The following is a 22,967-nucleotide window of genomic DNA, read 5'->3' on the forward strand; positions in this document are numbered from 1 at the left end:
TCTGTGTTTTGTGCAAAAGTAACCTCAAGTACCCTTTTACTGCTGCTTTCTGCAGTTTTTTCCCCCATTTAAATAATGCTATTCATTTGTTCTCCCTTCCAAAATGAACAGCTTCACATTTTCTCACATTATGCTCCTTTGCGATATTTTGACAACTTACATAATCTATCAATATTTCTCTGTAAACTGTTCGTATCACTCTTGCAATTAGCCGCTTCACATATTTTTGTCTTGTCTGAAAATTTGACTACAGTACATTTGCTTCCTTCTTCCAAGTCACATTGTAAACAGGTGTGATCTCAGCGCAGATCCCTGTGGATCACAACTGATCATGGGTCACCAACCTGAAAAAGAACTCCTTTTCCCTACTCACTATATCCTGCCCATGAATGAATTCTCTATTCTTGCAATTATCCTACCTCCAACACTGTGGGGTCTTGTAATAACTTTTTGGCAAGTACCTTGGCAAGTTCCTTCTCCAAATACAACACATCTATGGGTTCCCCTCTGTCAACGCTGGTTGAGACTTCCTTAAAAACAAGCTCTGATAAATTAGTGCGATAAATTTCCCTTGCATGAAACCATTCTGACTCTGTTTGATTAGATTATGATTTTCCAAATGTTCAGACATTGCTTCATTAATAATTAATTCCACCACTTCTCCAACATTAAGTATCAGGCTCACTGGCCTAGATCTATCCACTTCTTGTCTCTCTCGCTTTTTGAACAGAGGTCTCACATTGACAGTTTTCCAATCATAGAGCCATATAGCAAGGAAACAGTCCCTTTGGCCCAAACTATCCATGCCAACCTGATGTTCCAAACGGAACTAGTCCCATTTGCCTGCAGTTGGCCTATATCCCTCTAAACCTTTCCTATTCATGTACTTATCTAAATATCTTTTAAAGTTTGCAATTATACTCACCTCCAACACTCCCTCTGGCAGTTCATTCTCATATATACACCACCCGCAGTGTGAAAAAATTGCACCTGGGATCTCTTTCAAATCTTTCCCCTCTCACCTTAAGCCTATTCCCTCTAGTTTTGGACTTCCCTCCGCTACAGAGTTCTGAGGAAGGGTCACTGGACCTTAAACATTAACTCTGATCTCACTCCACAGATGCTGCCTGACCTGCTGGGTTTTTCCAGCATTTCTGCTTTTGTTTCTGCTTTATGGCATCTGTAGTTCTTTGGGTTTTTACTAGAGATCATTTCATTTTTGCAGCGCTGTATCCAATCTGACCTCTGGTCGCCAATGGCACTGACCGTGTTGTGTTGGTGACCCAGGTTGCTCAGTAATTGCCATCTCTCAGAAACTGCAATCCTTTCTCTCCTGATGGCCTGTAGGAGAACCTCGTTGCTGAAGTATGGGGCTGACCTCTGGCCAGTCTCCAGCTTCTTCGGGGATAAATGGGGATGATAAGTTAAGATTCACTGATGGTCCTGGTTACAGGGTTGAGTGCCGTTGAAGTGCCCCCCGGTGCCTGAGAGTTGAGGTCCAGAAGGCCCCAGTTGGGGATGGGTGTTAGAGGTTTGGGTTGTGGGAGCAGCATTTCCTCCCTGCAGGCCACTAAAATTTGGCATTTCATCATGCTTGAAAATGTAATGAGCTTATAAGAATATGATTGGAATGGGGAAAGTCACTCTAACCCCATTGGAAAGTCCCTCCTGGTTTTGACCAGTCTCTATACTTAGCATCGTAAGTGAAACTTCACAAGATTATTATGTTGCCCCGCTAGCTTCTTGGGTGCTCAAGAGCTCAGTAAAAGTTAAAACTGGACATTTTTAAATCTGGAAAGAAAATAATTTCTTCTGCATGTTGCATCAAACAATTGTCAAAAAGCAGAGGCCTGTTGAAACAGTATTCATAGAATCCCTACACTGGGGAAACAGGCCATTCATCCCATTAATTCCATAATAACCCTCTGAAAACCATCTCACCTAGAACCACATCCTACCCCCATTTCTGTGCTTCCCACGGCTAATGCACCTGGCCAGCACTTTGCTGGACATTGTGGTGAATTGAAGAAGCCGATCCACCGAACCTGTTTATGATTGGACCGTGGAAGGAGGAAACCCACACAAACATTAGGAGAATGTGCAAACTCTAGAGACAGTCACTTAATTCCGGAATTGAAACCAGGTCCCTAGTGCTGTGAAGCAGCAGTGCTGACCACTGAGCCTCCAAGATAAGGCTCTACTGGGATGTTAGTCTGTATATTTAAAAGAAAACACAACTTGTCAAATGAGCCCTTGCCTTTACCAATAACTTCCCTTTCTCATTACATTTTCACACTGTTGATGCGCAGTTAAAGGAGCGGCATTTGAAAAATGTTGGTAAATTCAGTGATACTGTTGTTTTGTAATTCAGCTGTGCAAGGAAGGCAACTCTGAATTGTCCAAGGAGCAAATAATAATTTATTTACACCACCGTGCTAAAACCACTGGGTTGCACCTTGACTCCAGGTTTTAGATTTTGCAGAATAATAACCTATTTAGCTGGCGTGTACAGGAGAGTATACTTTTAGCTGAAAACCAGTCTCTCAGTTACAATCTAGATAAGCCTCTACCAAAACAAAAATAATTCTGTAGGGTTTTGTTGCTTCATTTAACTTTATGAGAATAATACAGTGCTTCCAAGCAACGATTCTGCATGTGATAGTGACGCCTGTTCAAACTAGGCGCTGATCTTGAGGTTGCTCAACACACTTTGGCACATAATACATGTTAAGCTTAGTAAAACTCCAACGATGTGCTCATCAGACAAGAGCTCCATAGAGCAGTCAGTATTCTCAAAGCAATCCATGGGGTTCCCAGTGGCCATGTTACTCTTCTGCCTTGAAGTATATTTTTTTTATGATGATAATTGTTGCCTGCAGTTGTGCTGTTTTCTTGCATCATTACCGGATTAGTTTTCAGTCTCCTGGGTACCGTTGTTTAGAACTGTACTCCTACACGCAAGTCAAGGCCTTCAGTACCTCTGTGCTGGAACCACTCACCATCGAAGAAAATAAATAAGTACTCAGTTATCTGCGTGACAAGGCTGTATTTTAAAAATGTGTGCTTTTGTTTATGGGAAACATTTGACTTTGAAAACTTAAAACTGTAAATATTGCCCATCCCAAAGAACCTTGAAATGCTGTATGCTGCTGTTTTGTTTTGAATGTGTTTATGAACTATCTACTGACAGAATAGGAAGGAAAATTCACATTTAAAACTTTTGATGAAGGAAAATTAAACACAATAACAATTTCATATCTGTACAAAATTCAAAAAGTGTCTGATGGAAGTACAGCGTAAAGATTTTGTTTTAGCCTGAGTCGAATGTTTCAGTTAGTAAATGGAACGAAGTCTATTCAGAGTAAGTTAATTATTTCCTATTGGGAGATGGAGTTGTAGAGGAAGGAGTCAGATAGTACATAGATAGTAAGTCACAACATGTTTAAAATCAAATCTCAATCTCAAGTAAACTTACGCAATATGGAAGAATCAACATAAAGTTTGGTTAGATTGATTTTTGATTGAGAGGGGAGTCAAAGATTATGGCGACAATCAGATAATCATAATCAGATCAGCCATGATCTTATCAAATTGCACAACATTGAAGGACCAAGTAGTCTTGTCCCACTTCTAATTTTTGTGTTGACCAAAACTCTTTGAGTACCAGTCTGTCTAATTTTATGGCCCATAGAAATGTAGCTGCTCTGGTACACTAACCATGATTGGAAGATTGGGAGATATGCTGTGAGCCAAATCTTCCAGTCCTGACCTATTAATAGTCTCCTAGCGATGCCCCTTCAGGTTCAAAGTCAAGACCATCAATATAAGGGAAGGTGGAGATGGAGACAGGCATTTATATACTGGGCACCCCCAGCCTTCAATGGGTCTCTCTGAATCCAGCAGAAGTGTGCTCAATCAGATTGAGAGTAGTTCACAAAACTAGTGGCAGTGGGTTACTGTTCAGAAAAATCAAAATCTTGAAGGTTTACCCATAATTAACAATGTTTTCATCGTGCAGAAAGGTGCACCATGTTTTCAGGCGAGGGCTGCTCTCCCTCTTTCCTCCTGGCAAGATAGCTGCAGAGTAAGATGCTCCTCTCTGCTCCCCTTGTTCTTTTTCTTTCTTTTGTTTTATATTCTCTCAATTTAGCAGTCCCAGAGCAGCGATCAGGGAAGTAGACCCTGGAGCAGCACGAGAGGATGTGTGTCACAGAGCAGCGTGAGGGGGAAGTGAGTCCCAGAGCAGCATGAGGGGAAGTGAGTCCTGGAGCAGCATGAGGGGGAAGTGAGTCCCGGAGCAGCTTGAAGGGAAGTGAGTCCCGGAGCAGCTTGAGGGGAAGTGAGTCCCAGAGCAGCGCGAGGGGGAAGTGAGTCCCAGAGCAGCACAAGGGGAAGTGAGTCCTGAGGCAGCATGAGGGGGAAGTGAGTCCCGGAGCAGTGTGAGGGGGAAGTGAGTTCCAGAGAAGCACGAGGGGGAAGTGAGTCCTGGTGCAGTACGAGGGGGGAGTCAAGTCCTGGAGATCCACCAGAAGAATAGCGAGTCCAGTAGCAACTCACCTTGGTCTAGCTGGGTGTCTGGCAGAGTGGAGTGAATGCTTGGAGCAGACTGGGGCTGTTGTTGGTCTTTAGGTTTGGCACAGGCAGTCAGACCATGTGCCCGCCGAGCTGCTGCACTGCTGCTGTAATGTAATATTGATCTGGATGTCTTTACCAGACTGTTATGTCAACTTGTTATATCTGCCTTACTTGCAACTTATGTTTTTAGCCACTGTAAGTAATGGTACTATTTTTCCATTTATTCTTCCTTTTTATCCAAGATTTGTACCTACGTACTTGTACCTAAGAGGCAGCCCACTAGAGGCAGCCTTTGTAAAAACTTCGCTGCATCTTTGTACTTCCGTACTATAGTATACATGACAATGAAGGATATTCTGTTCTATATGCTATTCTATTCTAAAAATCTTCAGTTTGCAAGATTGTCAGCATCTTTAGCAATGCAGCAGCAATGAATATTCTCCTTGATCTGTTAGAGGCATGAAAATTGTAGGACCTTCCCTTGTTCCCACAGAACAACTGCCATAGATCCACTACCATACTTACAGTTGAGATGCAGATTTGCAGGGTTACGGTACTCAACTAAATTATTGGATGAACCCTTACAGGAGTCTGTGTTACATAGGGTATGACAAGATTTAGAACAGCTTCAGATAAGAAGTCCAGCAGATCACACTCCATTCCACCTTTTCTGCTTTTCACAAGCAGTGGCCAATTATGAAGGGTTAGTGCTTTTTAAATGCCTTGCTAATGGCCCAACTTGCCTCATTAATACCAGCATTCTATCTTCCCAGATGTAAACAAGCTGGATGTCAACACAGCATCTGGAGGAAATGGAGAAGTCAACGTTCTGGGTATTAACCTTCCTCAGGACCCTTCTTAATCCCAAAGAAGGGTAATCCCTGAAACGTTTCCTCCATTTACTGCCTGCCATGCTGTGTTCTTCCAGCCTCCTGTTTGTCTACCTTGGATTCCAGCATCTTCAGATTTTTGGCTCTAGATGTCGAGAGAATTTGACATAGAAATCAGTATGGGTACCTGGTGGATTCAGCTCACCACCCTTGCTTTGAAGGACCTCTGTGCTACATACAAGCCAACAGCACTTCAGGGGATACACACCTCATCCATAGACATTGGCCACCTGCTAAAATAACAACAGAATACAGTAAATATTGGAAATATCAAACAAACACACAGTCTGCTGAAGAAACTCAGCAGTTCTGTGCAGAGAAAGAGTTAATGTTTTGAGTCCTATATGACTTCTTTGGATCTAAAAGAAGTACATTTTCCAATGGAAAATGGTGGCTGTTATACTTTTGACAATTTACAATTGGACCCAATTCACCCCAATTAGCAGCTCCTTTGCCAACAGGCAGGAGGCTTGGCCACAATCCACCTTTCACTTGGGACATTGACTGGGGGATCTGTCATGCTCCAGCTCAGTTGGCAACAGTCTTGTGGGGCCAGCAGCAACAGCACTCAGAGGAATGATGTATTGTGAATTGGGGGACTACAGGGATAGCAGTTGGGGTCTGGTCAGCCATACTCCTTCAAGTTTGTCAGAGATCTGGAGAGCGTAGTGTCCTTGGTGTGTATGCCTCGGTTAAAGAGCCTGCACAGGGAGTTGAAGGGTGCTATAGGTTTAGCGGGGGGATTGCTGTCAAAAGGTGGGGGAGTCAAGGTAGAGAGAGGAAAGCAGAGACATCTGCCAAAGGTGTGGGCAAGGACAGGTGTGTGTGTGTGTGTGTGTCTGGAAGAGACTCACAGAATTGTGGAGAAATGCCTAACTCTGATTTTGCTTCACAGACACTGCCAGAACTGCTGAGCTTTTCCAGCAATTTCTGTTTTTGCTTCTGATTTATAGCATCTGCAGTTCTTTCCATTTTTACATTGAAGGGCGTGTAGTCGGTATTCTCTCACAACATCGTGTGTCTTACACCAGGATGCTGCTGGAGAACGTGTTGTCTGTAGCCACTGCTGTGACCTCCAAGGAGCAGTGTGGGCAGCATCAAGGTGTAATGTCAGGGTTCAGTGGGAGGGAGGACAGTTGAAGGTGAACTTCAATGTGGTGGATCTCCTCCGTGTGAGTAGAGACAGGTTGTTGCGATTATTTAAAATAAAATGGAAGATGAAGACTCTTGGGTTGGGGGCGGGGGGATGTGGAGAAAGGTGCAACCTGTCTGACAACCAGGCAGAACCCAATTCTGACAGTGTCCATAGGTGGCTGTGTCCCCTACTGTCACTTGCTGCTCTCCAGATGTGAAATGCAACTAAAAAATGTCCAGGAGCACATGGGTGCAAGTATGGGATCAACGTCTGCTGAAGGATAGGACACTGAAGGGGCAAACACATGAAGCAGGTGATTGTAAACACCTGTTATATTACAACTTGGAAATAGTTCTTTGCACCTACGCAATGTGAGCACGCTCATGTGTCAAATGTTGGTGAAAGGCAGATTGCATCATGCTAGCCAAAAGAACATTCTCATCACAGCAAAACAGGAGTTAGATGGAATAACCTGAAAGGAGGTGAATTCTGGGAAAAAGTGCCAAAATTTTGTGGAACTTCCAAGGATGATAATGGGCAAAGATAACATTATCTATTGTGTAACTATGACTAATGAATGCAATGGCAAGTAGAATGATTGATGGGTCAGGGTTGAAAAGATGGTCAGAGTACAACATGTACTCCCTTTTTGATGTTATATTGAGGTCACTCTGCTGATGTGACACCTTCATCAGGTTGGAACTCATGTTGTTAGCTGGGTCACAGTAGTGTAGATGATTGCAGGGCTGCTGAAGGCCTGGTTCTACAGCTTGGAGCAGTCTCCAGGACCCTGGAAACGTTACAATGTCTAATAGCTGATCTAATACAGTGACTCACCAGCATAATTCAATGCAGGCACCACGAATGAGTTTCCTAATCATTCCCACAGGCCCAGCTCTCAACCAGACCTTCAAAACTGATCCAACTCTCCTCCCAACTGAACATCTACCCCCAAGCTACCCTGTTGACACCTCCCTTCAGTCTGACTCCACACCCACCTCAGTACCCAATCTTATTGACATATTGAAAATCTTTAGATATTTAGAAACTCACCTGAAAACAACAGTTAATTTTGTGACATGGGAGTGTGTCTGCTATTTACTCATCTTTTCCTACGCTGCTATGGTCCTCGGTGTGGGTCTCTACTGTTGTGAAGTTGTGTACAGTACTTTTGAATTGGGAGGCTGGAAGTTAGGATTTGTGTGCAAAAATGACAGGAGGTGGGGGCAGAGTAAGTAGTCCTTTAACAGGTGATGTGTTTTTCTAAGATTGTAGATTTAAATAGTTGAAGATGTAAAGTCAGTTCTGAAACTTAAACATGTATCAATTGGCTGTGTGATTGAAACCTCAGGATTTTTTTGATGTTTTGGCAAACAGCTTGAAGATCAGCCAATTAATTTAAACCAATCACTTAGAGATTGAAAGCTAAAAAATTTAAATCTGATGGTTTTGACAACCTTAGACCAATCTATTACAAGGAAATTGACAGGTCATCGGCGGGGGCAGGGGTGATATAAGAAGAGGATTTTTGAAAGTCAGTGTGAGAGTGAGCTGCCGTCTGAAATCTCGAAGCTCCCTGAGAAAGCACCATCTATTCATGAAGTTATCCTGGCTCTGCTAGCTAAGATTCCTGACAGAAGAATTCACAGAGAGGTCATTCCTGACAGAAGAATCAGCAGAAAAGGCAAAGAATATTCCAGAAGACTTAACCTGGCCGTATTTTTGACAGTCAAAGTTTTAATTTATTTTTGTTATTACTTTGGTTCATATAAATGAGACTTGCATTTATTGGAACAGCATACCAGTAGCATTTTTTTAGTTAGGTAATAGTTAGTAGTTAAGGTGGAATTGTTAGTGGTTCTGTTAATTTTTTCACTGTTCGGGTTGAATAAATAAATTGTTACTTTTTGTTATTGGAGCTGCACTCATCCAGGAAAACAATTATATTCTGTTGCATGGTTGAATTGTAACAGCTGTGCCTCCCACATTCATCTCCCTGCATATCTGTTCCTCTCTTATTCCAGGAGGAAAACAACCCACAATAGGGCAGAAAGATTCAAGACGTACCCTGATGTTCAGCTTCTTGCCCCTTATGAGGAGAGAATCCTGGCTCTGACTGTCCTGAATGGTTAACTGACTATCTCCTTGCTCCTGGACTGATATTGGAGGCTGCCCTTGGCTTGCTGGCCAAGGTGGGGACCCAAGGGAGCTAGCAATGCCAACTACCCACTCAGATATTTATGTTGAAAATTATCACCATTGAGTTTTTCTTCAGTGCCAGAACAAATAGTAACCTCTATATATAAATGTCTTTCTTTCTTATGTGTTATTTCTTGTGTTTGTCTTACTTCCTAAGTGAAGCCCATGTTCCTTGGCTTGATTGAGATCTGCAGACAACCACGGCAAGCTTTCTAACTTGGCATAGCAATACAGCAAAACTGTGAGCCTTGTATTTATGGCAGAGCGATCAAATCACAAATGGCAAGGCAGATATTCTGTGATCATTCATGTAGGGTCAGAGTGAGTGAGCACAAAGAGAGCAAGTAAACAGTCTAGAGATGTATAATCGCCCCGGAAATGGATCAGTGATGTTCCATGAGGGTTCTTAGAAACTGGCACATATTGTATGCCAATGCTGGTAGATATCAGGTGCATGTGGCTGGTGCTCACAGAGTGTGCCCAGCATCAAACATGAAGATCTTTTGGAGCAAGCAGCAAGTTGCATTTTCCAGGTACCTGCTCTGATTTCCATGTTCAGTATTCTTGAGATGCTGGTGAATTGACTGTTAGTTTCAGGTGGCACAGAGCGACTTCAGTAGCAAGGATCCTGAATGGTAGGACAGCACCTCAGTATTGAACTGATGCTGTACGCCTTGTTATTGTGAAATACACAAATTCTGTAATGAGGATTTAGATTACTGGAAATCTCAAACAGATTATTTTCACTGCTCGCATTACAACTCGTAGTTATAGATGACTGTATCTAAAATTACAATATGCTTTCTCATTCCAACATGCTTTTATTGGACTGCACTGGTAATGTGGTTTCATCTAGGTTATTATTCAGACTTGTTAACCAACAACAATGCTTTGTTGGGAAATGTTGGTCCTTAAGGTGCCAGGAATTTTAAAAATTCTGATACATGCCCTGCAGGTTTTCTTTGTCTTGAAGAATCTTTGTCTTACATCATCAATTTTGTCTGTTTGGGGCAGTTCCCATAACTTGAATGGGTGGGGACAAAAAGAAAGCCAAGTGAGATTAGTGTGGATCATGCGAGTATTGAGATCAAAAAAGAAGTGGTGTTGAAGAGCATTAAGGTGGATAAGTCCCCAGGGCTGGATGGGATCTACTCCAAGTTATTGAGTGAGGAGATTGCTAAGACCTTGACTGAAATCTTTGTATCCTCGCTAGTCACTGGAAAGGTCCTGAAGGATTAGCAAGTGGCTAATGTTGCTCCTATGCTCAATGAGGAAAATAGGGATAATCCAGGAAACTATAGACCAGTAAGTCTCATATCGGTGATGGTAAGCTATTGGAAAGAATTTTTGTGGATAGGATTTACCTACATTTGGAAAAGCATGGCCTAATCAGGGAAATTCAGCATGGCTTTGTGTGGGGCAAGTCATGTCTTACTAACTTGACAGAATTTTTCCAGGAAGTAAGAAGGTGATCGATGAGGGCAGATGTTTTCTACATGAATTTTGGTAAGGCTGTCAACAACGTCCCTCATGGCAGGCTCATCCGGAAGATTAAGATGCATGAAATCCATGGTGATTGGCCACTTGGATTCAGAATTGACTTGATTCAGAAGGCAGAGGGTAGTGGTGAAAAGGTGTTTTTCTGGTTGGAGGTCCATGACTAGTGGTGTTCCACAGGGATTTGTACTGGGGCCTCTGCTGTTTGTGATATATAGGATACTTAGGGATGTAGATATCCTCCTTACTGTTATGTTCTTTCACCATCACCTTGATAACCTGTTTTGATCTCTCTACCTTAATTAGTTTGTACAGTATTGGATTGCTTGTTACTTTGGTTAGACCCTCATTATGCAACTCTTACACCTATCACGTTATTCCAGTCATTTGGTTTGTCTTTATCACCATTCTATTTTTGATTTTTTATAATTATTAATCAGATCGTAGGTCATCCTTTCACTTGCTATTTGCTGTTGACACTTTACTCGCACCATTTAACATTTCTGATCGCCTGCAAAATCTTGTTATTCAGCTTGTCGACACTCCACGCACACTGAAAAAAAAATCAGAGTTAATGTTTCCGGTCCTGTGACAGTTCCTCAGTTCTGAGGAAGGGTCACTGGACCCGAAATGTTAACTCTGATTTTTTACTTCATAGATGCTGCCATACCTGCTGAGCTTTACAAGAAACTTCTGTTTTTGTTCCTGATTTACAGCATCTGCAGTTCTTTTGGTTTTTAATCCCCTCACACTATCTGTTCATTACACTTAATCACCTGGAATCATCTTGCCATTATCTGTCTGCATAAAAGGTCTGTGCCTGTGTGCTTCCCTCCAGTTCACCTGACGAAGGAACAGTGCTCTGAAAGCCTGTGATTTTAAATAAACCTGTTAGACTATAACCTGGTGTTGTGTGATTTCTGATTTTTGCGGTTTTATGTTGTATAATTGACTTCCAAAGGTTCAGGTGTACATCTTTCAGGATTTTGTGCTAAGTCTTCTGTCAACTTTTGTTGAGTACATGTTTGCAATTTCCTTTGGGCTTTTGAGATTAATCGTGCCAAAGTCTATTAACTGTTTGACTTGATGCACACAATGATTCACATTCACAATGTGGAAAATCGGCTTATCATCTGGTTGAATGTTCTTTCACTCTGAACCTTCACTCTAGTCAGGGTTGTTGCTAACCTCATGTATGTACTTGTGTTGATGCAGGTCTCTAGCGCACTCCCTGTTGTGGCTATCAACATGATGCACATACTTTGTGTTTGATTACATCACAATGTAGTTCTTGTATGTAAGTTTGGAGTCAGAGTTCTTGCATTGGGCCCACTTGCATCCACGACGATCAAAGATATCAGAACACAATAAAAAAAAATGTAAATTAGAAACAAAAATTTTAATTGCTGGAAAAGCTCAGCAAGTCTGGCATCAGAAGGGTTCTGAGGAAGGACCGTTTGACCCGAAATGTTAATTCTGATTTCTCTCCACAGATGCTGCCAGATCTGACGAGTCATATCTGTCAATCTGTTTTTGTTTCAGAACACCTGACAGCTTTGTGGTTGGTATAACAGACTGCAATTCCCACATGTCTTGCTTGTTTTCTGCATCCTGGCTACTGGGCCAATACCTGTAACTGTAGCAAATGCTTGTAGATGCTAATAATGTCTGGACAGAATGGATTCACATTTTCTGCCTTCTTCAGACGACATGTTAATAAAACTAGATAATAAAGTGTGAAGCTGGATGAACACAGCAGGCCAAACAGCATCTCAGGAGCACAAAAGCTGACATTTCGGGCCTAGACCCTTCATCAGAGAGGGGGATGGGGTGAGGGTTCTGGAATAAATAGGGAGAGGGGGGAGGCGGACCGAAGATGGAGAGAAAGGAAGGTAAGTGGAGAGGAGAGTAGAGGTGGGGAGGTAGGGAGGGGATAAGTCAGTCCAGGGAAGACGGACAGGTCAAGGAGGTGGGATGAGGTTAGTAGGTAGGAAATGGAGGTGCGGCTTGGGGTGGGAGGAAGGGATGGGTGAGAGGAAGAACAGGTTAGGGAGGCAGAGACAGGCTGGGCTGGTTTTGGGATGCAGTGCGGGGAGGGGAAGAGCTGGGCTGGTTGTGTGATGCAGTGGGGGGAAGGGTGAACTGGGCTGGTTTTGGGATGCGGTGGGGGAAGGGGAGATTTTGAAGCTGGTGAAGTCCACATTGATACCATTGGGCTGCAGGGTTCCCAAGTGGAATATGAGTTGCTGTTCCTGTAACCTTCGGGTGGCATCATTGTGGTACTGCAGGAGGCCCATCCCTTCCTCCCACCCCAAGCCGCACCTCCATTTCCTACCTACTAACCTCATCCAACCTCCTTGACCTGTCCGTCTTCCCTGGACTGACTTATCCCCTCCCTACCTCCCCACCTATACTCTCCTCTCCACCTACCTTCCTTTCTCTCCATCTTCGGTCCGCCTCCCCCCCTCTCCCTATTTATTCCAGAACCCTCACCCCATCCCCCTCTCTGATGAAGGGTCTAGGCCTGAAACGTCAGCTTTTGTGCTCCTGAGATGCTGCTTGGCCTGCTGTGTTCATCCAGCTTCACACTTCATTATCTTGGATTCTCCAGCATCTGCAGTTCACATTATCTCATGTTAATAATACTACCTTTCTTTTCTCCAAGAGGTCTTTTTTTGGAAAGCTTTTATAAGTGTTTAAGTTATAACTGGCTTCATTATCCACTTAGAAAGATCAGCCTCTGAAAATCACAATCTTCATCCCTGTCATGGCACCCACCAACAGCAATCACTTGATTAAGTTCATTTGAAAATCTCACTAAAGTTTGTTTTAACAACTGAGACTACAATTTGCAGTTGCAGACAATGATATAAGCATCTTCCTCCAGCATATTTCTGGCGATGATCTCCAAGTTGTTATGATTCCATGCAAGGATACCCCTAAATGGATAAGGAAGGATGAGCTGGCTCCCCTTCCTACTTCACCTCCTCTCTACAGTCCTACATTTCAAGTTGATATTACTTTGCTATCATAATGAGATTGCCTTTTTCCACTTCAATAAGTTCATGAAGTTTTTATAGTTTTTCAGTTCCACTACTAGAATTTTGAGCTCATTTATTATAGGTTATCGTCTTATGGTCTGGGTTAGCAGTGATATTTAATGCAACCTGAGCAAACAGTAAGACTGAACCTTTTTTTAATTGGAAGAGCTACTTGAATATTCATTGGCCAACTCAACAATATACATCTTTGAGTCCCATCTGAATGTTGAAATAAAGGTATTTTTCAAGCTTATCAGTGAAAAGATAATTGGGATAAGACATGTAATATGTCTGTATTCTATTTTTGCTAACCACTTGTAAGATTTGTACATTAAGACAATAACAGTTGTCACAGCTCTTGATATTTGCATCATGGGAAGGTAATGTTCAAATTCACTCAAACCATTGAGGCTATTAACAGCTCTGCATGTATCGATATTTCAAAGTGAGATCTAGACAACTTTCAAAGCTTAAGCCTTGCACTTGCAAGTGATTACCAAGTTATAGAACAAAGTTTCATTTGTTCATTGTTTCATAAACTTAAAAACCCCAAGAAAGTATAAAATGAGGCTGTACAGGCCTGAATTGAAGAAAGGGCTTTAGTCTCACTTTAATCCAACCAGATGCACCAAGTAAATTGGAGTATGTCACACTGGCAGCATTACACTAATTAAATTATCACATACTTATGATGCTTATATTGGCACCAGTCAACAAAGCCTTGTGTTGATTTAATTGTGATGCTGATGTAGTACGCTGGTTATATTGTCCAACTACACTACTGTTAAGTGGAGGATGGTGTTGTTCACTGCTCACATACACAAACATGCACACAAATGCACAAACACTTTTGCTTAGCTTTTGCATTTTAGACAGAGTTGCAGTGATCCAAGATTTATGATCACCCTTTCAAACTTTCCCAACACGGGGCATTAGGGACTGTAGGTAAGATTTTCTCAAACAATGTAGAATCTATCAGGGTGAAGGCAATATTACTACAGCACCAGAAAAGCTGGAGAATGATCTTCATGAATTTCCTTAAAAAGCAGGTCAACTGTATTATGCTTAATGTTTTTGTTGAGATGAGGACTTTCAGCAGGTAAGTGAGGACATTACAAGACCCTCCGTGTCTACGTGAAGATGCCAGGGTCTTTGCTGAGCTTGGTAAGGATCAGACCACTTGAGTGAATAACACATTCATGACAAAGAGTCACACTAAGAGAAATTCTTTCCCTCACCACCAACATATACTCTACGACATGTATGGCCATATGGTTCAGTGAATCAAATTTGTCTCAGCCCCAAGCAGGCTTTAACACAACTTAAACTGATAGTAGTGTGACTGAGTAGATTATGTAGAATTATATTTATGCATAGCTTATATGGCTTGGAAACAAGCTATTAGGACCAACTAGTTCATCCCGACATTTATGCTCCCCTCAAGCCTTCTCTCATTGTTTCTTATCTAAATCTATCATTGTAACCTCTATTCCCTCTCTCTTAAGTATTTTTATATTTAAATGCGTTCATGCTATTTGTTTCCATCACTGCAGCTTAAGCACCATTCATGACTCCTCAGATAGTGAAGCAATCTGTGTCTATATGAAGCAAGACCTGAGGAACATTCAGCCTATTGTTAATAACTAACAAGTAACATTGGCACTGTGAATGTTCACACTGTGAGCACATCCAAGAAAAAGAACGAAACCACCTTACCTTTACATCCTATGGTATCGCCATTGCTGAATCCCCCACCATCGATATCTTCAGCTACATTATTTATCAGAAATTGAACTGGACTGGACCAGCCAAATAAATAGTGTTAACAAGTATAGGTCAAAGGCTGAGATTTTGTGGGGAGTAAATTGTTTTCTAACTCTCCAAAGCATGGCCATCATCTACAAGGCAGAATTCAGGAGTGTAATGGAATACTCTCTACTTACCGGCACGAGTGCAACTCCAACAACACTCAAGAAACTCGACATCATTCAGGACAAAGTAGGTAAGTAACCATTCATACTCTCCACTGCTGACATATAATGAGAGAGCTGTGTACACAAACATGATACAGTCCAATAATTCACAAGGGCTTGTTCAAAAGCAGTTACCAGACCCATGGTCTAGATGAACAAGGACAGAAAATGCATGGCAACACTACATCCTTCGATTTACCCTCCAAGCGTTCTAGCTGACTTGTGACTTCATCATCATTTCTTCACTATCCCTGGGTCAACATCCTGAAGCTCTCTCCCTCAAGGCATTGTTTGTGTAACTGAACCATGTGGATCGCAGTGGTTCAAGATGTTCACCACCTTATCAAGAGCTATTAGTAATGGGCAACGTGTTCTCCTAGCCTGCACCACTCACATCCCAAGAAACTATAAAGGAAAACAAAAACACTCCATATGATAGTGAGTTCTGCATTCTCACTATCCTTTAGGGAGAGACGTTTCTTCTGAATTTCCTATTAGATTCTTCGTGACTATATCTAATGACTTCCAGTAATGTCTTCTTTACAAGAAGCATCACATCAGCATCCACCCTATCATTATTTTAAAGACTTCTTTTAAGTCCAGAGGTTTTGCCATATTGTGGTAACCATTTAACTTTGGTTTAGAGGTTTTGGATTCGGAGCTAACATCAGGACCTATTAGCCAAACCATTTACCAACTTGTATAGCCTTCAGAAATGCCTGAGTGGTGGTGACAGCAGGTTTTGTCTGCCTCTTTAGCCTGAGATTTACATGCTTAGCTGTGCCAGCAGTCACCTTCCTGTTGGTCACCTCTTCCCTGGCCTTAGGAATCTAATCTTTCCTCGTGATGTTGATGATACAATCCCAGCTTCAAAGAAAGATAACTGAGTTGTATTACTATTATGTCACCTCAACTTCATCTGGGCATTCCTATTCTTCACCTCTTCTGCTAGGTGGTCCTTCATTTATCTTTCCTTGGTTGATAGTTGGAAGAGGGATATAAGAGGATGTGATGAAGCAAATTTATCAGTTCCAAGGATACAGAAACCAGGTCTCCCCTTTCCCCTACTCATAAAACCTCTGCTGTAGATGTGACAGGCTATAGCTGATCTAAAAACAAACCTGGTCAGTCCCTCAATGATCCAATGTGGAATTCTTGAACACCTATATCTCTTCCAAATATCTCCCAACAGAATTTTCCTGCATGAATCTTCCTCAGAAATGCCACATGCTTACCGATGTTGAAGCCACTGTGTGGCATAACTAGCTGTCCTCAATCCAGTTCCCGATCACGAAATTAGTTGGTGTTTTCGGTCTGGTCCCAAATCTGTTCAACTTCCTTCTTATCAGCAAGAAAAATATCCGAAAAGGAGACCGCTTCCTTCTTCTGTAGCGTTAATAGAATGCACATTGACAGCATCTGCTTGGGTTTGGCCTAAAGGTCCAATTTCCTCTGCCAACTCCTGAACCTCCAAAAGTCCCATTCTGAGAAACACTGCCATTACCATCCGCGCCATCTCAGCCAGGTGCCTTTCAGCCTCATCCAGCATAACCTAATGCCTGTGCTGTGGAATCCTGCTGACTACACATTGAGAGTAATGTGAGATCTGCACACACAGAAAGCCCAAACATTCTGAAGCAGTGATTCACAAAGCAGCTGATATCAGGTCATAATAAATATGAAGGGATATTAACATTAAATAAAGAAGCATTTTTTGCATTTGGGTCAAGGAATCCTTTGCCTCTCTGTTCTTTCTTCCCATTAGCCTTTTCCCAAAAAAAGTTTCTTTTTTCAGTGACAATATGTATGCAGGTGCAGTTACAACATTTAGAAGACATTAGAATAAGAGATGTTTAGACGGATGTGGGCGAAGCATAGGCAGGTAGGACTAGTTTAGTTTGGGATTATAGTTGGTATAGACTGGTTGGAATGAAGGGTCTGTTTCTGTGCTGTATGACTCTATGTTCGCTGCTCCAATTGTCTTTCCCAGCCATTCCCATTTAAAGGTAAATGTCCTTGAAAACTACTCGAGTTCCCCTGGTTGTCATGCTCCTTCATCATCTCAGCCTGCCGTCTGAGGTTCTGTTACACTACCACATTGACAAAGTTTTTTTTTCCAACATCTGTCTTAACACGTCCTTCTGTAGCTGTCAAATTTTCTTTAGTCATGTCTCTGTGTGAAGTGCCTTGGAGCATTTTTTATTACATAGGTGCTGTGTGAATGCAAGTTGCTATGGTTTTACACATTGTGGAGAGGGATACTTCCCTTAACTCAAAAGTATAAATTCCTGAAGGAGGGTTCAAAATAACCAAATGCTCGCTTCAGTTTACCTCGCAGAGAACGGTGCCCTGGCCTACAACCAACACTCCGGTAGACTAGAAAGCAAATGTGCTTCAGCATTTCTTCCATCTCGAACACTTGCGCCAAATAAGTTTCCTGACTTGGGTTCGATTATTATAAATAGTGGATCAGCGAAAAATTACAACCAGGACTCCGCCTCCCGCCGTGCTGCACTGACACAGTAAGCAGGAAACACGAAAGAAATGCTTCGGGTTTCTTCACATACAAACCGTGCTGGCATGAGCCTGCCGGTTAGAAAGAGAGTGCGCACTACAGTCCTCCTGACTGCAGGATCCCCGGTCAGGCGTCTCTATACCTGGCGCAAGGACTGGAGCAGCGTACGGTCCTGAACTTCTTTCACCGACAGTTGAAGAAATCCAATCAATCGGGTCAGTTGAATCAAACTTCTCATTTTCTTCATGCTCAAGCTGCTGCTGTTTTGCAAAACAATACTAATCAGTGGATTATTTTGCATGATACTTGCTTCGGCATTATATATTAATGCAGGTTTTAGAAAGTTTATTTTTTAGTAAAGTCATTTAAATTTGCTTTAGTCCATGCTAAAAGATAGGCGGATTAATTGGTTTCTTCGACATGCAGTGCCATAGACAGACAAAGGCGAGAGAGAGATCCCCTAAATCTGGCACCTCCGTACGTCCCCCCCGCCCCCGAATCAGGACACGACCATGACCCCACTTGTAATAAGCAGGTGATCGCTGCAGTGTGAGGTCGTAGAGCAAACACCCCACACCAACCCTAGCGGGTTCGCTCCATAACGTGATGTTTATGTCAAAATATTGCATGACCTGCCTCACCGAGTTTTACTTTCAGATTTTACAAGTTTGTGCATCAAGTCTTTTTTTTGTACGAACAGCCTGCGTAATTTTATGACTTTTTCGGTGAAGGTTTATGAAGGTTTTACTGCAGACACACACATACTAAAATAAATACTACCAGGTTTTAAAATGTAATAAAATGCAGACCCTTTACTTACCCTCCTATTTTAATTTCCTCCTTTCTCCTATGCTGCACTTTCACATTTTTAAATGCACCCGTTTCTAACTTGAACTTTAATTACTTTTCATCCAGTGCCTCCCAATTTGGAAAAATAGCCTCTGACTGGTCGTGAAGCTATTACCAAGATTGCCTCACAGACATTGTGATGCTTAATATTGCTGAAAAGTCTCAATCAACAATGGGTGTGATTTCCGAGCCCAAAAGCCAAGATGGCAAATTACTTGGTCTGCTGTATTTTTGGTATAATGATTTCTAGACGGTAATTCAGCAGTTTAGCAGTAATTGCTAGAATAATGCAGTCAAAATATCTACTGTAGGTACTGTGTCTCAGTTTTTTTTCAATTCTTTTAGTAATGACAAAAGCACCCATATATAGTTACATTGCCTCAGTTATTAAAGGGTCAACTCGGGCACAGACCACCTTGATGCTAGAATTTAAAAATTCTGCATCACTTCAAATTCACATTATGATTTCAGCAGATCAGAATGAGATATTGCTCAAGTTCTTCATCACCACTTAATTCTATTTAAAGTTCCAGCAAGAAAGTAAACTAAATCAGTAAAGTGGGAGCCCCAGAACAATATTTCTATTGGTGTCACAGTATTATACAAGACAGTTGATAGCACAGATAAAAGAATTGCTGAGCACATGGAAGCGTGATTGAAAAAGGATTATTGCTGGTGCAGAATATGAGCTTGAAATGACCAACAATGTAGATTTAGGCTTGCATAAAAATAACTGACTGCCAGAGTGTATTAAATGTTTTTATGTGAGTTAATTGTCCTCTATGTGAGTTCAGCACTGTGTGAACACACAGCTGCCATGAAGTTCATTATATATATCCACAGATATTAGCCATTGTTTAGATCTCATACCATTTCTGATCAATGGGAACAATGTTTACTTATGCAGCATTGTAACATTGAGTGTCCAATCACACTCAACAGCCCAGTAATAGCTGCAATAATCTTGGAAATGAGATGTTTCAAATACTTGAGCTTCAGCTTAATGGTTCTGAGAAAAGTCTTTCTTCATTGAAAACTTAGATTTATAAAGCAATATATTTCTCTCAGAAACACCTCAAAGAATTCCATACACACCAGTGCGATCCTGTTCTCCCAGAGATGCTGACCTTGGAACTAAGAAGGCTTCTTATTTAGGTGAGTTGATGGCGTACCAAAACCATGGTGGCTTTCTGCCTCCACTGAAATTAACTTCAGCATGGTGAGTTCCATTAATACCAATTGATAACAGGAAATCAGTGCTCAGTTGAGAAACCGGACCCAGGAAAGAGAGATCTCACTGAGAATCACCGCTGACCTTGCCTCTAACACTTGTGCTCCTCTTTCTCCTTGAATTCTAACCCCACATCCACTCCTTTTCCTTACCTCACATTTTGGTCCTCCATAACAGAGTTCTGCTGGCAAAGCCTATGGCCTCCCTCCTCCTTGGTGCTGAGGCAGACAGGACGTCAGTCACTGATGTCTTAATTCTAGGCAAAGGTCTGCTGATGTCCTTGCCAATGCCAGATTGCCTTAGCCTTAGGGAGACAATGGGGGTCTCTTGCTGGCTTTTCAGTCAGTTGATGAAACCCCCCTGTATCCTTGACATGCTTAATTTTTGTTTACAGCACATTGTTACGATATAGACAACAAGATTAATGACCTATTATTTTTGGTGATGATGGATGGAAGAAGGTTGGCCAATATATGAAGAACCACCTAAATTTCTTTCGTACAGCATCACATTACCTTCATTTTCCAGTACAACGATCATGGTTTAACAACTCATATATGATTTGGAAGCTTTTAATTATTGATGAGGCCCATGCCTGTTGCCAGCACATATTGAAAATTCAACCTGACGTGGTTGAATTCTGAGTAAAAAGAGGACTGAGAGAATATTAGAAATCTAAAATCAAGACGACTGCAGACATACAAATTTGTATATGAGCGAGGAGCAGGAATAGGCCATTCAATAAGGTTATTGCTGATCCAATTGTAACCTCAAACCTACATTCTGGCTTATGGTTGATGACCTTACACCCACTTGTTCAATAAGGATCTGTCTATTTTTGCCAACTCAGCTTTCAACAGCTTCTCGGGAATGGAGTTTGAAGGACTCTTGACACTGTGTGAGAGAAGATTCTACTTCAACACAATTTTAATTGTAATAGTAATTTATTGTGACACGTATTTACGAAAATACAGTAAAATGTGTATAAATCAACATAAGCCGGTGCCATTTTATTTACGTAAATTATAAACAGCAGTAAATCATACAAAATTCAGACAAATTTCACTTTTTGTTCCATGCACTGCTTCTTGATTTATTAAGTAGCTACTGGACACTGCCACACTCCGGCAGCTGCCAAACCATTCCCTGAGGACACAACACCAAGGAGGAAACGGGCCCCCCTGCCACAAACTGGACCCGGAATGTCGCATCTGCCAGAGCTGCCTCATCACTGCCCATACTCCAGCTGCTGCCATAGCCTGGAGACTGTCCCAATTCTTGAGGATCAGGGCCCACCTTAACTTCCAAGAGCCAACTGACCGGTTGACTATTGATTTTTGAAGACAGATTCCCTAGTTCCACACTCTACCATGAGGTGAAACGTCTTCTCCACATCTGATCTGTGAAGATCCTTCAGGATTTTACATGTTTGAGTCAAGTCATCTCTCATTTTCTGAACTCTAATGGATACATACCTTATCTGCCCAATTTTTCCTTGCAGGACAACCCCAAACCCCACTGCCCCCACTACAGGTATTACATTAGTAGACTTATCTAAAACTGTCTATAATACAGTTACATCCTGTAAATAAGGCGACCAGTATTCTGTACTCTGAATGTCATCTCACCCTGTATAACTGAAGCATAACTTTCCTATTTTTGTATAAATAATAATATTTTCTTAGCTTTCCTCATTGTTTGCTGCACTTCAACACTAGCCTTGTGCAATTTTTGCATGAAGACATACAGATCCCTCTGCATCTGAGTTTTGTGATCGCTCATCATTCAGATAAATGCTTTTTTCTAATTGTTGTTATCAAAAAAGTTCACAATTTCTCAATTGTATGCAATTTACCACACCTTTTCTCACTCACTTAAGCTATGGATAAATTTTGGGCCTCCTTCTATCCTCTTTGCAACTTACTTGCCTACTGCCTTTTGAGTCATCAGCAAAATTGGTAACCATACCTTCATTTAAGTCATATATATATATACATATGCAGTGTGAACAGTTGAGGACCCAGCAATGATGCCTGTGGCACACCACTTGTTGCATCTTTCTAACCAGGATAAGTCACATTTATGCATACTCTCTGTCTTTTGTTAGCCAGCCAGTCTTCTATCCATGATAATGTGTCACCCCTTACACTTTTGAGTTTTTATTTTCTCGAATAACATTTGACTTGACACCATTGCACATGCCTTCTGGAAAGCTAAATACAGGGCATTCATGATTTTTTAAAAAAATTGTTCATGAGGTATGGCGAGGCTTGCATTTATTGATCTGCCAGCATCCTAGAAATGCGTCTGTACTACAGTGACACGAAAGTACAATGTAGGTGGAAGAAGAGAAATAATTGCAAGGGATTCTTTGACTGCAGTGAAACCGATGAGAATGTAGCTAGACAAAAACAGTCACACCCAGATGGATTACAAAAGATGGTATTAGACATTCTGGTGTGGTCAACAGTACTAAACGCTGTAAACAGGTCAGCTAGAAGAGAGTTATACATAGCATTGGTGAGACCATATTTTGAATACTAGTTGCAATTTTGGTGTTCTTGTTCAAGGTTGGATGTAAGTGCATTGGAGCAGTTCAGAGGAGGTTTACTGAATTGACACCCAAATTAAATCAGTTGTCTTATGATGTTAGGTTGGACAGCTGGGCTTTTTTACAGAGGTTATTGAGTGAGGGTTGTCTTAGTTGAAGTGTATATGATTCTGATGTTGAGGGGAGTGAATGTTGAAGATGGTGAATGGATTGCCAATCAAGTGAGCCACTTTAGCTTGGACGATGCTTTTAGATTTTGAGGGTTCTTCATCGCCACACTTGGTCAAATCCTACTTTGAAGTCATGGCAATAGCCCTCACTTCACATCTGGAAATTGACTCTTATGTCCATGCTTGGATCAAGGCTTTTATAAGGTTAGGAGCTGTGTAACCTTGGTGGAATCTAACCGGAGCATCAGTGAGCAGTTTATTTCTTTGCAAGTACAACTTGATGGCACTATTGTTGATCTTTTCCAGCACAATGATCATGAGTTGGACAGATTGGATTTGTC

General features: G+C 41.7%; 1 protein-coding gene across 2 annotated transcripts in view; it reads left to right on the forward strand.

Moving 5' to 3' along the window:
• Positions 1 to 17,843: 17,843 nt before the first annotated feature.
• The window catches only part of osgin2 (oxidative stress induced growth inhibitor family member 2), a 34,212-nt gene continuing 29,088 nt past the window's right edge, over positions 17,844 to 22,967 (forward strand). Inside the window, exons 1-2 of one of the 2 annotated variants that reach the window (XM_048529503.2) lie at positions 17,844 to 18,040; positions 19,743 to 19,829. The gene's annotated coding sequence lies outside the window, so the exon portion shown is untranslated. The remainder of the gene's footprint in view (positions 18,041 to 19,742; positions 19,830 to 22,967) is intronic. The other variant, XM_048529504.2, reaches the window with a different exon arrangement.

The sequence above is a fragment of the Stegostoma tigrinum genome, chromosome 5 (genome assembly GCF_030684315.1).
Source record: "Stegostoma tigrinum isolate sSteTig4 chromosome 5, sSteTig4.hap1, whole genome shotgun sequence".
In the NCBI taxonomy this organism is placed as follows: Eukaryota; Metazoa; Chordata; class Chondrichthyes; order Orectolobiformes; family Stegostomatidae; genus Stegostoma; species Stegostoma tigrinum.